Source organism: Heterodontus francisci, chromosome 5, assembly GCF_036365525.1.
Source record: "Heterodontus francisci isolate sHetFra1 chromosome 5, sHetFra1.hap1, whole genome shotgun sequence".
Lineage (NCBI taxonomy): Eukaryota > Metazoa > Chordata > Chondrichthyes > Heterodontiformes > Heterodontidae > Heterodontus > Heterodontus francisci.
The window spans coordinates 144,264,343-144,279,334 of record NC_090375.1 but is presented as its reverse complement, the minus strand read 5'-3'; positions in this window follow the sequence as shown (position 1 = coordinate 144,279,334).

The window sequence follows — 14,992 nt, the reverse complement described above, 5'->3', positions numbered from 1 at the left end:
CAATTTCTCAGGTGGATAAGTTCAAGACCAACTCCAGTCTCTGCCTTAAAACAGGTGGTGTTAGGCAGGGTCCTTTCTCTTCGAAGGCATACAGTTTTTTCTCTCTGCCTTTGTCTGTCCAGAATATACCTTTATTAAAACTCCTTATTAGAAATCCAGTTTCTGTTTTGTGACCAGAGTTTCTCTTCCATTGAATTTATAAATAGTTTCTGATGGTTACGACATTGTCAAACAATAGGGTTTGGGTGTCACTCAGTCACATACCATTTTGATAAAGTAGAGTTTTTCATAGTCATTTTCTGGAGTTCAAGCTTGGAGACAAAAAGTCTGCCACAGTATTTTTAACCCAGTTGGTTGTAGAGATGCAGCCATTACTACAGAAAGGGCCATTTGCATCTTAATGACTTCTTAAAGATATGCCCAGAAAGATTGTTCATATTTAATGACTTCACCAAGACTTGTCCAGACATGAAAATTATCTCAGGGTGCTTGCAGTTTAATGTGTATTGGCAGGAAAGAAAAGGTCACCTGACCTCTCAATTCCACTTTGTTTTACTGGAAAAGTGTCCGTTTCAGATTTATTTCATCGGTTCATTTTATAGCTCATAGGTTCCTATTGTGTGAGCGTGACACCATCATGAATTTGTCCACTAGGTTTCCTATACGACCATACAAGTTAGGAGCAGAAGTAGCCCATTCGACCCATCAAACCTGCTCCGCCATTCAATAAAATCATGGCTGATCTGTTTCTGTCTCGAATTCCACACTCCCATCTACCCCCGATAATCTTTGATTCCCTTGCCTAACAAGAATCTATCTACCTCTGCCTTAAATATATTCAATGACCCCGCCTCCACCACCTTCTGAGGCAGAGAATTCCAAAGTTGCACAACCCTCTGAGAGAAAAAAATATATCCTCATCTCTGTCCAAAAAGGGCGACTCCTAATTTTAAAACAGTGCCCCCTCGTTCTGGACTCACCCACAAGAGGAAACATCCTTTCCACATCCACCTTGTCAAGACCGTTCAGGATCTTATAAACTTCAATCAAGTCTCCCCTCACTCTTCTAAACTCCAGTGAAAACAAGCCCAGTCTGTCCAACCTTTCCTCATAAGACAACCCTCTCATTCCAGGTATCAATCTAGTAAACCTCCTCTGAACCACCTCCAACACATTCACATCCTTCCTTAAATAAGGGCACCAAAACTGCACACAATATTCGAGATGTGATCTCACCAATGCCCTGTATAACTGAAGCGTAACATCCTTACTTTTATTTTCAATTCCTCTCATAATAAAGGGTAGCATTTCATTAGCCTTCTTTATTACTTGCTGTACCTGTATACTAACTTTTTGTGACTCATGCACTAGAACACCTAGATCCCTCCGCAACTCATAATTCTGCAGTCGTTCTCCGTTTAAGTAATACTCTGCTTTTTTATTCTTCCTGCCAAAGTGAACAATTTCACATTTTCCCACATTATACTCCATCTGCCAGATTTTTGCCCACTCACTCAACCTATCCATATTGTCTGCTACCTCCTTATGTCCTCTTCACAACATACTTTCCTACCTATCTTTGTGTCATCTGCAAATTTAGCTACCATGCCATCACTTCCCTCATCTAAGTCATTGCTATAGCTTGTAAAAAGTTGAGGCTCCAGCACAGACCCTGTAGGACTCCACTCTTCACATCCTGCCAATCAGAAAAGGACCCTTTTATGAATACTCTGTTTTCTGCCAGCCAGCCAATCTTCTATCCATGCTAATATTTTATCCACTACACTATGAGTTCCTACATTGTGCAATAACCTTTTATGTGGCACCTTGTCAAATGCCTTCTGGAAATCCAAGTACTGTACGTCAACGGGCTCCCCTTTATCCTCAGCACATGTTGCTCCTTCAAAGAACTCCAATAAATTGGTTAAACATGATTTCCCTTTCACAAAATCATGCTGACTATTCCCGATTACCTTGAGTTTTCCAAAGTGCACAGCTATAGCCTCCTTAATGATCGATTCTAACACCTTCCCCACGACAGAAGACAAGCTAACTGGCTTATAGTTGCCGGTTTTCTGCCTCCCCAACTTCTTGAATCAAGGGCTACTTTCCAGTCTGATGGAACTTTTCCAGAATCTAAAGAATTTTGAAAAATTAACAGCAATGCATCTACTACCACATTAGCCACCTCTTTTAAGACCGTAGGATGAAGCCCATCAGGACCCGGGGACTTGTCAGCCCGCAGTTCCTTCAATTTGCTCAGTACCACTTCCCTGGTAATTGTAGTTTCACCAAGTTCCTCTCTTCCTTCCACCTCCTGATTTACAGCTATTACTGGAATGTTTTTTGTATTTGCTTTAGTGAAGACAAAAGGAAAATATTTGTTCATTTCAGCTGACATTTCCTTATTATCTACTATTAACTCCCCATTCTCACTCTCTAGAGGACCAACACTCACTTTCCTTTTTTCCTTTTTAAATACCTGTAGAAACTCTTGCTATCTGTTTTTACATTGCTAGCTAGTTTCCTCTCATGCTCTAATTTTTTTCTCCTGATTCACCTATCAGACATTCTCTGCTGTTCTTGATATTTTGACCAATCATCTGATCTGCCACTCATCTTTGTGCATTTATATGCTTTTTCCTTAAGTTTGTTGCTTTCCTTAACTTCTTTAGTTAACCACGGATGGTGGGTCCTCCCCCTCGAATTTTTCTTTATAGTCGGAATATACTTATTGAGTATTCTGAAATATCCCCTTAATTCTCTGCAACTGCTTCTCTATTGATCTACCTCCTCACCTAGGAACCCAGTTCACCCCAGCTAGCTCAGCTTTCATGCCCACATAGTTGACTTTACTTAAGTTTAAAATACTGGTCTTAGACCCACTCCTCTCAATTTCAAACTGAATGTAAAATTCAATTATATTGTGGTCACAGCTACCTAGAGGTGCCTTCACTCTGAGGTCATTATTTAATCCTGTCACATTACACAATACCAAGTCTAATATAACCTGCTGAGGCAATATATCCTTCCTGAGCCAATACTTTTGAGAAAGATCACAGCAAATTTTTTTATTGAGGGGTTTATATCAGTTTTTCACTCAATATGGATTGTCAAAAGAAATTCAGCCCAATCAGGGGTCAAATTTCATTACAGGGGTTTTTCAAGCAGTCATGAGTAATTTGGGAGTTAGACAGTGCAAATCATCTGCTTATCACCTCAGTCATGAGTTGCTTTGGAGAGGTATCACCAAACCCTAAAAGATATGATAAAAGCTTATTGTTTTCAGTACCCTTATGATTGGAATAAAGGGATTTCATTTTTACTATTTTCCACCAGGGACACACCAAATTACTCCACTGGTTTCAGTCTTAAACTCACGAAGGAGAGATTTTTAGCACAGGAAGAGGAAACTACCCTCCCAGATTATGTGCCAGAATTTGGAGAGAGACTTACAAAAGTATATGAGATGGCCAGAAAACTCCTCAAGATTATTCAGCAAGTGATGAAAACCCAAGTAGAGAGAGCAGCTAAGGCACACAATTTGCAACCTGAAGACAAGGGCCAGAATTTTACGCCACCCCAATGAGCCGGATGGTGGTGCGGGGGGGTGGGGGGCGGGGGTGGTGTAAAATGGAGTGGGAGGCTCCAGGAGACTTGGCCGACCTGCTCCCACCTGCGCCCTCCTTTATGTAAGGCGGGGGTGGGGGGGGGGAATGGGCCACCCGCCCCAGACCAATCAAGGCCCTTAAGTTGACACTTAACAGCCACTTAAGGGCCTTCGCCGCCTCCATGCGGATTTTACGCCTGGCAAGCGGGCGTCCTGGAGCCGGAAAAGCCACCTGGGAGAAGTAGGTAGCTTCTCAGCGCCCCGGGGGTGGGCCCTGATAATCGGACACAGGGTGTCCAATGGAGGGAGCCCCCGCTTCCTCAACCCCAACACTCCCCCTCCCCCCTTCCCCCCAAACGACTACCCTTGCCTTGCCAGGGCCCGACCAATTCCCCCCGGCGAGGCAACCAAAACTCACCTTAAATCTCGGCTCCATGTCTTCCTCTGTGGTCAGCTGGACTGCAGTCCAAGCAGTAGCCACCACTCCCAGTGGCACTGCTGGGACTAAGAGCTGCCAGCCTGCTGATTGGCCAGCAGCTCAATGAGGCAGGACTTCCTCCCTCAAGCGGGTGCAAGTCCTGCTTCGGATAGTAGTGGGAAGTTGTGTGTGGAATCAGAGGAGATAGGGGAAGCGTTAAATGAATATTTTTCGTCAGTATTTACAGTAGAGAAAGAAAATGTTGTCGAGGAGAATGCTGAGATTCAGACTACTAGGCTAGATGGGATTGAGGTTCACAAGGAGGAGGTGTTAGCAATTTTGGAAAGTGTGAAAATAGATAAGTCTCCTGGGCCAGATGGGATTTATCCTAGGATTCTCTGGGAAGCCAGGGAGGAGATTGCAGAGCCTTTGTCCTTGATCTTTATGTCGTCATTGTCGACAGGAATAGTGCTGGAAGACTGGAGGATAGCAAATGTTGTCCCCTTGTTCAAGAAGGGGAGTAGAGACAGCCCTGGTAATTATAGACCTGTGAGCCTTACTTTGGTTGTGGGTAAAATGTTGGAAAAGGTTATAAGAGACAGGATTTATAATCATCTTGAAAAGAATAAGTTCATTAGCGATAGTCAGCACGGTTTTGTGAAGGGTAGGTCGTGCCTCACAAACCTTATTGAGTTTTTCGAGAAGGTGACCAAACAGGTGGATGAGGGTAAAGCAGTGGATGTGGTGTATATGGATTTCAGTAAGGTGTTTGATAAGGTTCCCCACGGTAGGCTATTGCAGAACATACGGAAGTATGGGGTTGAAGGTGATTGAGAGCTTTGGATCAGAAATTGGCTAGCTGAAAGAAGACAGAGGGTGGTGGTTGATGGCAAATGTTCATCCTGGAGTTTAGTTACTAGTGGTGTACCGCAAGGATCTGTTTTGGGGCCACTGCTGTTTGTCATTTTTATAAATGACCTGGAAGAGGGTGTAGAAGGGTGGGTTAGTAAATTTGCGGATGACACGAAGGTCGGTGGAGTTGTGGATAGTGCCGAAGGATGTTGTAGGGTACAGAGGGACATAGATAGGCTGCAGAGCTGGGCTGAGAGATGGCAAATGGAGTTTAATGCAGAAAAGTGTGAGGTGATTCACTTTGGAAGGAGCAACAGGAATGCAGAGTACTGGGCTAATGGGAAGATTCTTGGTAGTGTGGATGAACAGAGAGATCTTGGTGTCCAGGTACATAAATCCCTGAAAGTTGCTACCCAGGTTAATAGGGCTGTTAAGAAGGCATATGATGTGTTAGCTTTTATTAGTAGGGGGATCGAGTTTCGGAGCCACGAGGTCATGCTGCAGCTGTACAAAACTCTGGTGAGGCCGCACCTGGAGTACTGCGTGCAGTTCTGGTCACCGCATTATAGGAAGGATGTGGAAGCTTTGGAAAGGGTGCAGAGGAGATTTACTAGGATGTTGCCTGGTATGGAGGGAAGGTCTTACGAGGAAAGGCTGAGGGACTTGAGGTTGTTTTCGTTGGAGAGAAGGAGGAGGAGAGGTGACTTAATAGAGACATATAAGATAATCAGAGGGTTAGATAGGGTGGATAGTGAGAGTCTTTTTCCTCAGATGGTGATGGCAAACACGAGGGGACATAGCTTTAAGTTGAGGGGTGATAGATATAGGACAGATGTTAGAGGTAGTTTCTTTACTCAGAGAGTAGTAGGGGCGTGGAACGCCCTGCCTGCAACAGTAGTAGACTCGCCAACTTTAAGGGCATTTAAGTGGTCATTGGATAGACATATGGATGAAAATGGAATAGTGTAGGTCAGATGGTTTCACAGTTCGGCGCAACATCGAGGGCTGAAGGGCCTGTACTGCGCTGTAATGTTCTAATTCTAATTCTAATAATTAAAGCCTGGGGACCTGTAAAATGCGGGACGGATCCCCAGGCGAGGCAAAAGCGTGTTCCCCACCGACTTTTACATCGTTGGCCAGCTCTCATCCACCCAACATAAAAATCCAGCCCAAGGTGTTAGTTTTGTTGCCTTTGCCTGGGGAACCATTGAAAGCTATGCTCAGTGGACCTTACTTCATTAAGAGGAAACTTATTGAGGTATACTATCTGATTAGTACCCCAGACAGACGGAAAAGTCAAAGCATGTGTCATGTGAATATGTTGAAAAGATACTGTGACCATGAACCTTGTCAGCCAGTATATGTATGTCAAATGACAGAAGAGGAGGTTAAGGATAATGTTACTTTTGATGAAGTGGATGAAGGGGCAGAGACTGAGAACTCTCAGGTTGAACCCCTTGCGGTGAATCTGGTAAATACAGAAGTGTTAGGAAGTTTAGATACAGCTCTGCACTATCTACCTGAGCAGCATAAAAGGGACATAGCTGAGCTGTCAAAAGAATTTAAAGCAGGATGTGCAGATACGCCAGGTTGAACTCCTGTGGCTATTCATAGGGTTGATGTAGGGACAGCTACACCCATTAAACAGAACCCTTATTGACTCAATCCTGATAAATTTTCTCAGGTCAGTGAGGCGGTTCAATAAAGAATGATATAATTGAACCTGACCAAAGTAGCTGGAGTTCACCAGTGGTCCTAGAACCAAAAACAGATGGTTCCACAGGATTTTGTGTTCATTATCAGAAAGTCATTGCAGTAACTAAAACAGACTCTTATCCAATCCCATGACTTGAGGATTGTATTGACAGAGTCTTTATTAGCAAGATTGATATGCTGAGAGGTTATTGGCAAGTCCGCTTGATCGACCAAGCTAAAGAAATTTCTGCCTTTATGACCCCAGTTGGCCTATTTCTGTGTAAGGTCGTGCTGTTTGGTATGAAAAATGCACCAGCTACATTTCAAAGGTTGACTAACCAGGTGATTGCTGAACTAAGAAATTGCATTGTGTACTTTGATTATTTGTTGGTATTCAATAACACCTGAGAGGACCATGTTAAACACTTAAAGGCTCTGTTCAACAGGTTAGAGAAAGCCAGTTTTGTCGTAAACTCAGTGAGGAGTTGGTTTGCCAAGGTTAAGGTCACTTTTTTTATTCGTTCATGGGATGTGGATGTCACTGGCTAGTCCAGCATTTATTGCCCATCCCTAATTGCCCTTGAGAAGTTGGTGGTGAGCTGCCTTCTTGATTTGCTGCAGTCCATGTGGGGTAGGTACATCAACAGTGCTGTTAGGACAGGAGTTCCAGGATTTTGACCCAGCGACAGTGAAGGAACGGCGATATAGTTCCAAGGCAGGATGGTGTGTGGCTTGGAGGGGAAGTTGCAGGTGGTGGTGTTCCCATGCATCTGCTGCCCTTGTCCTTCTCAGTGGCAGAGGTCACAGGTTTGGAAGACGCTATCGAAGGAGCCTTGGTGCGTTGCTGCACTGCATCTTGTAGATGGTACACACTGCTGCCACTGTGTGTCGGTGGTGGAGGGAGTGAATGTTTGTAGTTGGGGCACCAATCAAGCGGGCGGCTTTGTCCTGGATGGTGTCAAGCTTCTTGAATGTTGCTGGAACTGCACCCATCCAGGCAAGTGGAAAGTAGTCCATCACACTCCTGACTTGTGCCTTGTAGATGGTGGACAGCTTTGGGGAGTCAGAAGGTGAGCTACTCGCTACAGGATTCCCAGCCTCTGACCTGCTCTTGTAGCCATGGTATTTATATGCCTACTCCAGTTCAGTTTCTGATCAATGGTAACCCCTAGGATGTTGATAGTGGGGGATTCAGCGATGGTAATGTCATTGAATGTCAAGGGGAGATGGTTAGATTTTCTCTTGTTTGAAATAGTCATTGCCTGGCACTTGTGTGGCGCAAATGTTACTTGCCACTTATCAACCCAAGCCTGGATATTGTCCAGGTCTTGCTGCATTTCTACACGGACTGCTTCAGTATCTGAGGAGTCACGAATGGTGCTGAACATTGTGTAATCATCAGCGAACATCTTCACTTCTGATCTTATGATTGAAGGAAGGTCATTGATGAAGCAACTGAAGATGGTTGTGTCTAGGAAACTACCCTGAGGAACTCCTGCAGTGATGTCCTGGAGCTGAGATGATTGACCTCCAACAACCTCAACCATCCTCCTCTGCACTAGGTATGACTCCAACCAGCGGAGAGTTTTCCCCCGATGCCCATTGACTCCAGTTTTACTAGAGCTCCTTGACGCCAAACTCGGTCAAATGCTGCCTTGATGCCAAGGATGTCACCTCACCTCTTGAGTTCAGCTCTTTTGTCCATGTTTGGACCAATACTGCAATGAGGCCAGGAGCTGAGTGACCCTGGCGGAATCCAAACTGAGCATCACTGAGCAGGTTATTGCTAAGCAAGTGCCACTTGATAGCACTGTCTACAACACATTCCAACACTTTTCTGATGATCAAGAGTAGACTGATGGGGTGGTAATAAGCCAGGTTGGATTTGTCCTACCTTTTGTGTACAGGACATACCCGGGCAATTTTCCACATTGCAGGATAGATGCCAGTGTTGCAGCTGCACTGGAACAGCTTGGCTAGGGGCACAGCAAGTTCTGGAGCACAGGTCTTCAGTACTATTGCCGCAACGTTGTCAGGGCCCATAACCTTTGCAGTATCCAGTGCCTTCAAGCCATTTGTTGATATCAAGCGGAGTGAATCGAATTGGCTGAAGTCTGGCAAGTGTAATGCTGGGAACTTCAGGAGGAGGCTGAGATGGATCATCCACTCAGCACTTCTGGCTGAAGATTGTTGCAAATGCTTCAGCCTTATCTTTTGCACTGATATGCTGGGCTCCCCCTTCATTGAGAATGGGGATATTTGTGGAGCCACCTCCTCCCATTAGTTGTTTAATTGTCCACCACCATTCATGACTGGATGTGGCAGGACTGCAGAGCTTAGATCTGATCCGTTTAGGGCATATTGAGAGTCAAGGTCAATTGTTGCCTCGGGAAACTAAAGTTCAGGCAATAATAGACCTTCCAGTCGCCAAAACAAAAAAGGGAGATACTATGATTCCTAGGGATGTGTGGGTTCTACCAGCAGTGCGTTCCTAACTTCAGTACAGTAGTAACTGCATTGATGAATGCAGTAAAAATGGTCTTGAAGATCCAGTGAATAGAATCCTGTCAAATGGTGTTTGAAAAGTTAAAGGCCATTTTAATAAATGAACCAGTACTAGTGGCATCAAATTTTGGCAAGTTCTTTAAGGTCGCTATTGATGCCACTGATGTAGGAGTAGCAGCAATATTACACCAGGATGATAGAAACATAGAAAATAGGAGAAGGAGTAGGCCATTCGGCCCTTCGAGCCTGCTCCACCATTCATTATGATCATGGATGATCATCCAACTCAGTAACCTGTTCCCGCTTTCCCCCCATATCCTTTGATCCCTTTCGTCCCAAGAGCGATATCTAACTCCTTCATGAAAACATACAATGTTTTGGCCTCAACTGCTTTCTGTGGTAGTGAATTCCACAGGCTCACCACTCTCTGGGTGAAGAAATTTCTCTTCATCTCAGTCCTGAAAGGTTTACCCCATATCCTTAGAATATGACCCCTGGTTCTGGACTTCCCCCACCATTGGGGACATCCTTCCTGCATCAACTCTGTCAAGTCCTGTTAGAATTTTATAGGTTTCTATGAGATCCCCCCTCACTCTTCTGAACTCCAGCGAATATAATCCTAACCAACTCCATCTCTCGTCATACGTCAGTCCCACCATCCCAGGAATCAGTCTGGTAAACCTTCGCTGCACTCCCTCTATCTGAGGAAGAACATCCTTCCTCAGATAAGGAGACCAAAACTGCACACAATATTCCAGGTGTGGCCTCATAATTGCAGCAAGACATCCCTGCTTCTGTACTCGAATCCTCTCGCTATGAAGGCCAACATACCATTTGCGTTTTTTACCGCCTCTTGCACCTGCATGCTTACCTTCAGCGACTGGTGTATGAGAACACCCAGGTCTCGTTGCATATTCCCCTCTCTCAGTTTATAGCCGTTTATGGATATTGTGCAACCAGTCAGTTATTTTTCTAGAAAACTCAATAAGTACCAGAAGAAGTAACCATTATCAAAAAGGAGGCTTTAGGTCTTGTATTAGCTCTTCAACATTTTGAAGTATACGTCAATAATGGCCAAAGGGAAATAACCATTTACATCAATCATAATCTATTAAGGTTTCTAGAAAAGTTCAAAACCAAGAACACCAGTTTGTTTTGGTAGAGTTTAATGTTACAACCATTTACCCTAAAGATTGTACTTTTTTTTTATTCGTTCGGGGGATGTGGGCATCGCTGGCTCGGCCAGCATTTATTGCCCACCCCTAATTGTGCTTGAACTCAGTGGCTTGCTAGGCCATCTCAGAGGGCATTTAAGAGTCAACTACATTGCTGTGGGTCTGGAGTCACATGCAAGCCAGACCAGGTAAGGACGGCAGTGCAGGAAATAGCAATGTAATTACAGATGCTCTATGCAGAATTTAAAGAAGGGGTATAATGGAGGAAAGCAACTCAGAACTATAAAGTACTGTAAAATATTTCTAATGAAAGGTCACAGACCTGAAACGTTAAGATAGGTAGGAAAGTAACTTGTGAAGAGGACATAAGGAGGCTACAAAGGGATATAGGTAGGTTAAGTGAGTGGGAAAAGACCTGACAAGTGGAGTATAATGTGGGAAAGTGTGAAATTGTCCACTTTGGCAGGAAGAATAAAAAAGCATATTATCTTAATGGTGAGCAATTGCAGAGCTCTGAGATGCAGAAGGATCTGAGTGTCTAGTCCATGAATCGCAAAAGGTTACAATGCAGGTACAGCAAGTAATTAAGAAAGCTAATAGAATGTTATCGTTTATCGCGAGGGGAATTGAATACAAAAGTGGGCAGGTTATGCTTCAGCTATACAGGGCATTGGTGAGACCACATCTGGAGTACTGGGTACAGTATTGGTCTCCTTATTTAAGGAAGGATGCAAATGCGTTGGAGGCAGTACAGAGAAAGTTTACTAGACTAATACCTGGAATGACTGGGCTGTCTTATGAGGAAAGATTGGACAGGCTAGGCTTGTATCCATTGGAATTTAAAGAGGCGATTTGATTGAAACATATAAGATCCTGAGGGGTCTTGACAGGGTGGATGTGGAAAGGATGTTTCCCATTGTGGGAGAATCTCAAACTAGGGGTCACAGTTTAAAAATAAGGGGTCACCCATTTAAAACAGAGATAAGGAAAAAATTGTTCTCTCAGAGGGTCATGAGTCTTTGGAATTCTCTTCCTCAAAAGGCAGTGGAAGCACAGTCTTTGAATATTTTTAAGGCAGAGGTAGATAGATTCTTGATAAGCAAGGGGGTGGAAGGTTATAAGGGGTAGGTGGAAATGTGGAGTAATCAGTTCAGCCATGAACTTATTGAATGGTGGAGCAGGCTCAAGGGGCCGAGTGGCCTACTCCTGCTCCTAATTCATGTGTTCATATGCTTCTCTCTCCACAGATGCTGCCAGACCTACTGAGTATTTCCAGCACTTTCTGTTTTTATTTTATATTATAAAATATTATTGTTACCTGTGTAAAGTGTAAAATGTTAATAATGGAAATGTTTACAAGATTGTATGCGATTATGTTGTAAGCCAAATTACCACGGTAATGAATTTTCTATTTTTACCAGGGAGGTATTATGAATTCTGGACTTTGTAACATGTTTTAAAAACTGTGATTTTTAAAAGTTTAAGTTGGAGTTCGAGAAGTCAGGTGACCTCACATCCACTCTGCTTAAGGACACAAGAGAAATTTTGGTTACCAGGACAACAGAGATCACAGATCAAAGACATTTTTGGTAAACAGAGACAACAAGGGTGCAACATCTGAAGAACAATGGGTTTCACCCTCCCAAGACTTTCAGATCATAAACAAGGAGTCAGTGATTCTGAGGATGCAAATGTATCAGACAGTTGTTAACATCTGTGAATAATGGAAGGCCCAGGTAGTGCCGCTGAAACCAGACTTCTGGACTTTGCACATTGGAAAAGGACAATGAATTATTGGCATTTGATTCCAGATAAATTTAACAGATTTTCTAAAGGTAGGCAGACTGTAAGAAAGAAAACCAGCAGAGGCAGCCTCAGAGCAGACTGGAAGAAAGGAAGACAACCAGCAGTGGTAGCCTTGAGAGAGAGAGAGGGGGAACAGCTGCTCTCAGAAGCAAAAAGCTGTGAAGATGTGAACCTGTTTTTAAAGTTGAAGTTTGTGGAGAAGGAAAAGATCACCAGGAATCACCTTGTTTCATGAACATCCAGGCCGGAAGTGCTTGGAGAAGTGAACGAATTGGACATTGATTTTGAAAGGTCTGGGAGATCCAACCTAATGCAACTGGTAGGAGTTTGGAAATTTTAACCACACAGATTTCACCTGTGTCTGCAGGAAGAATGGGAGGAGGAGATGATGCTGGGCAGAGCAGTACCAGCTGCTGCAAGAGAGAAGAACTGGAGGGCAAGGTGCCTCTGCATGTACTGCACCCTCCACCCCCCCTGTTTAATAAGCTGTCATGGGACAAAGGCAAAGAGCTTGTGATGAAAGGCAAAGCATTAGTCCAGAGTGTGTGTTAATGACAGAGTAATGAGCGACTCTATCCACATGAAAAAACAGGAACATGATTAAACTAAGATGAGGAGAAATTTCTTCACTCAAAGTGTTGTGAATCTTTTGAATTTTCTACCTCTAGAGAGCTGTGGATGCTAAATCGTTGAGAATATTCAAGTCAGAGGTCGATAGATTTTTGGACACTAAGGGAATTAAGTGATATGGGGGATAGTGTGGGAAGGTGGAGTTGAGGTAGAAGATCAGCCATGATCTTATTGAATGGCAGAGCAGACTCGAAATGCCTAATGGCCCAGTCCAGCTCCCAGTTCTTATGTTCCTGTGCATATCACCTTTTCTTCTTCACTTTCTGCTGGAGGTTTGAAGAGGACTTTTGAAACACATAGGAAGACTTTCTGGGACATTTCTTTAAAACTTCACCAACATTCTATCCACAATTACTCTGGAAATTCTCTGAGGTCTTTACCTAAAAAGAATAAGTGCTGTGCCACTCTCCCTTATTGGACTCCTCATAGGATTCACCAGAAGAAAGGAAGTGCTTGGTCATCAGCATCTTGCTAGGGAAACCTTTGGTCTGCAGGAGGAATGGGAGGAGGAGATGATGCTAGGCAGAGCAGTACCAGCTGCTGCACGAGAGAAGAACAGGAGGGTAAGGTACCTCTGTACAGCCTCCTCTGGACCGCCTCCACCAGGATCTCCTATGCACCCTCTCCCTCAGTCCCTGAGCCATCCTGAAATGCTCACTTGTCTACCAGCCAGCACACAGCACACCTTCAGTGGAAGTGAGTGAGTGAGTGGAGCACATATACACTACTCCATGAAAATTGAATGTTAGATCAATGTTAGATCGTCAGATATCTGTTTAGCACCTCAAGACAAGATCAAATTGTGGTAATCAACAATTAGGGCCAAAATTGCATATTAAAACCATACTTTCAAACAGGTGTGTTTTATTAGCACATCACCCATTTAGCACCTGTTTTCATCCTTTCACCAAAATAATCGTTTAAAATTACAGACATTTCAAAACAGTCAGAGGAAATGTACAGAGTTTTTTTGTTGCTTCATGATCAAAGATACTTGCCATAGTCTTTAAAACTTTAATTGCTGAGATATCTAATATCATTCCCTTTCATAGCTTGAAATAATGAACTATTACAGAGTAACTGGAAAAAGTTAGACTGAAATTGTTCTGCATGAAGGAAAAATCATTTACTAAACTGTCATAAATTGCTGTCACTTTGTTCATAAAAAATATCTTTAACTTTATCTCGAGGAAAATAACCTCTCCACTCTCTGTAAATTTCAACTTATTCAAAACTTTGCTGCCTATATCCTATCTTATTTGCTTATCTCCCTTGTCCTTGCTGACTGACATTGGCACTCGGTCTGAAGGGCTCAAATTTAAAAGTATGAGTTTCAAATTGTATTTAAATCACTCTATGGACCGCTGTTTCCTATCTCTGTAACCTCCTCCAGTCCTACAACTACTGTTTCCACCCCACCCCTTCCTTTTCATACCTCTGACTCTGGTCTCGTGAATTCCCCCTTTCCCTTCACCTCTGACTAGACCCTTGGTCATCCACCCCTTATCTTTCCTTTGTTGGTTCGATGCCTGTGTTTACTTACGCCTGAGTGAAATGCCTTTAATATAGTAAAACATCTAAGACGTCATATAAATGAAAAACGTTAGTGATAATTAAACTGGTATCAAATGCTAACAGATGTCATCAATTAAGGCTATACAATGTAACCTTGACCTTCCAGGATCCACCCAGAAACTTGTAATTTTGCCTGAAACAACGGTAGCAATAAAGGCATTATGGCAACTGCCAAGGGTCATTGATATGCATGGTATGGCATTTGTGATTGACTTGGTGCTGTTAGAAACTGGAAATGTAATTTTTACAGATTTTTATGAATAAAGTATATTTTGGAAATAAAAAAAAAAGTTGCTGCATTGACTTAATGTTCCTTTTGAAGTTGAAAATCCATCCATCCCTATCATCTTTACTGTCTATCTGTTTAGGATATGGTTTACTAATGCATGAGCCAAGAGATATATAAATCTTAAGATCAGACTAATTTGCATCATTTCTTACTTACCAAGTATGTCCAGGAAAGTAATTAGTGTTACAGATAAATTCTACTTAAACAAGTTTCATTTCAGGACTTTTATTCAGAACCTCCTCCAAACTTAAATAATAACAGTCCTACAATTTTTGCTGCTTTCATATTAATCATTTTGTTTTTTTTGCTTGTTTAGAGCTTTGACATAAACATAAATAACAGGAATAGAGTTGATGTAATCAATTGGCATATATTACAAATTACAAAGATTAAACAATGTCAAATGTTAAAGTCAAATGTTTCATTTATCATACATG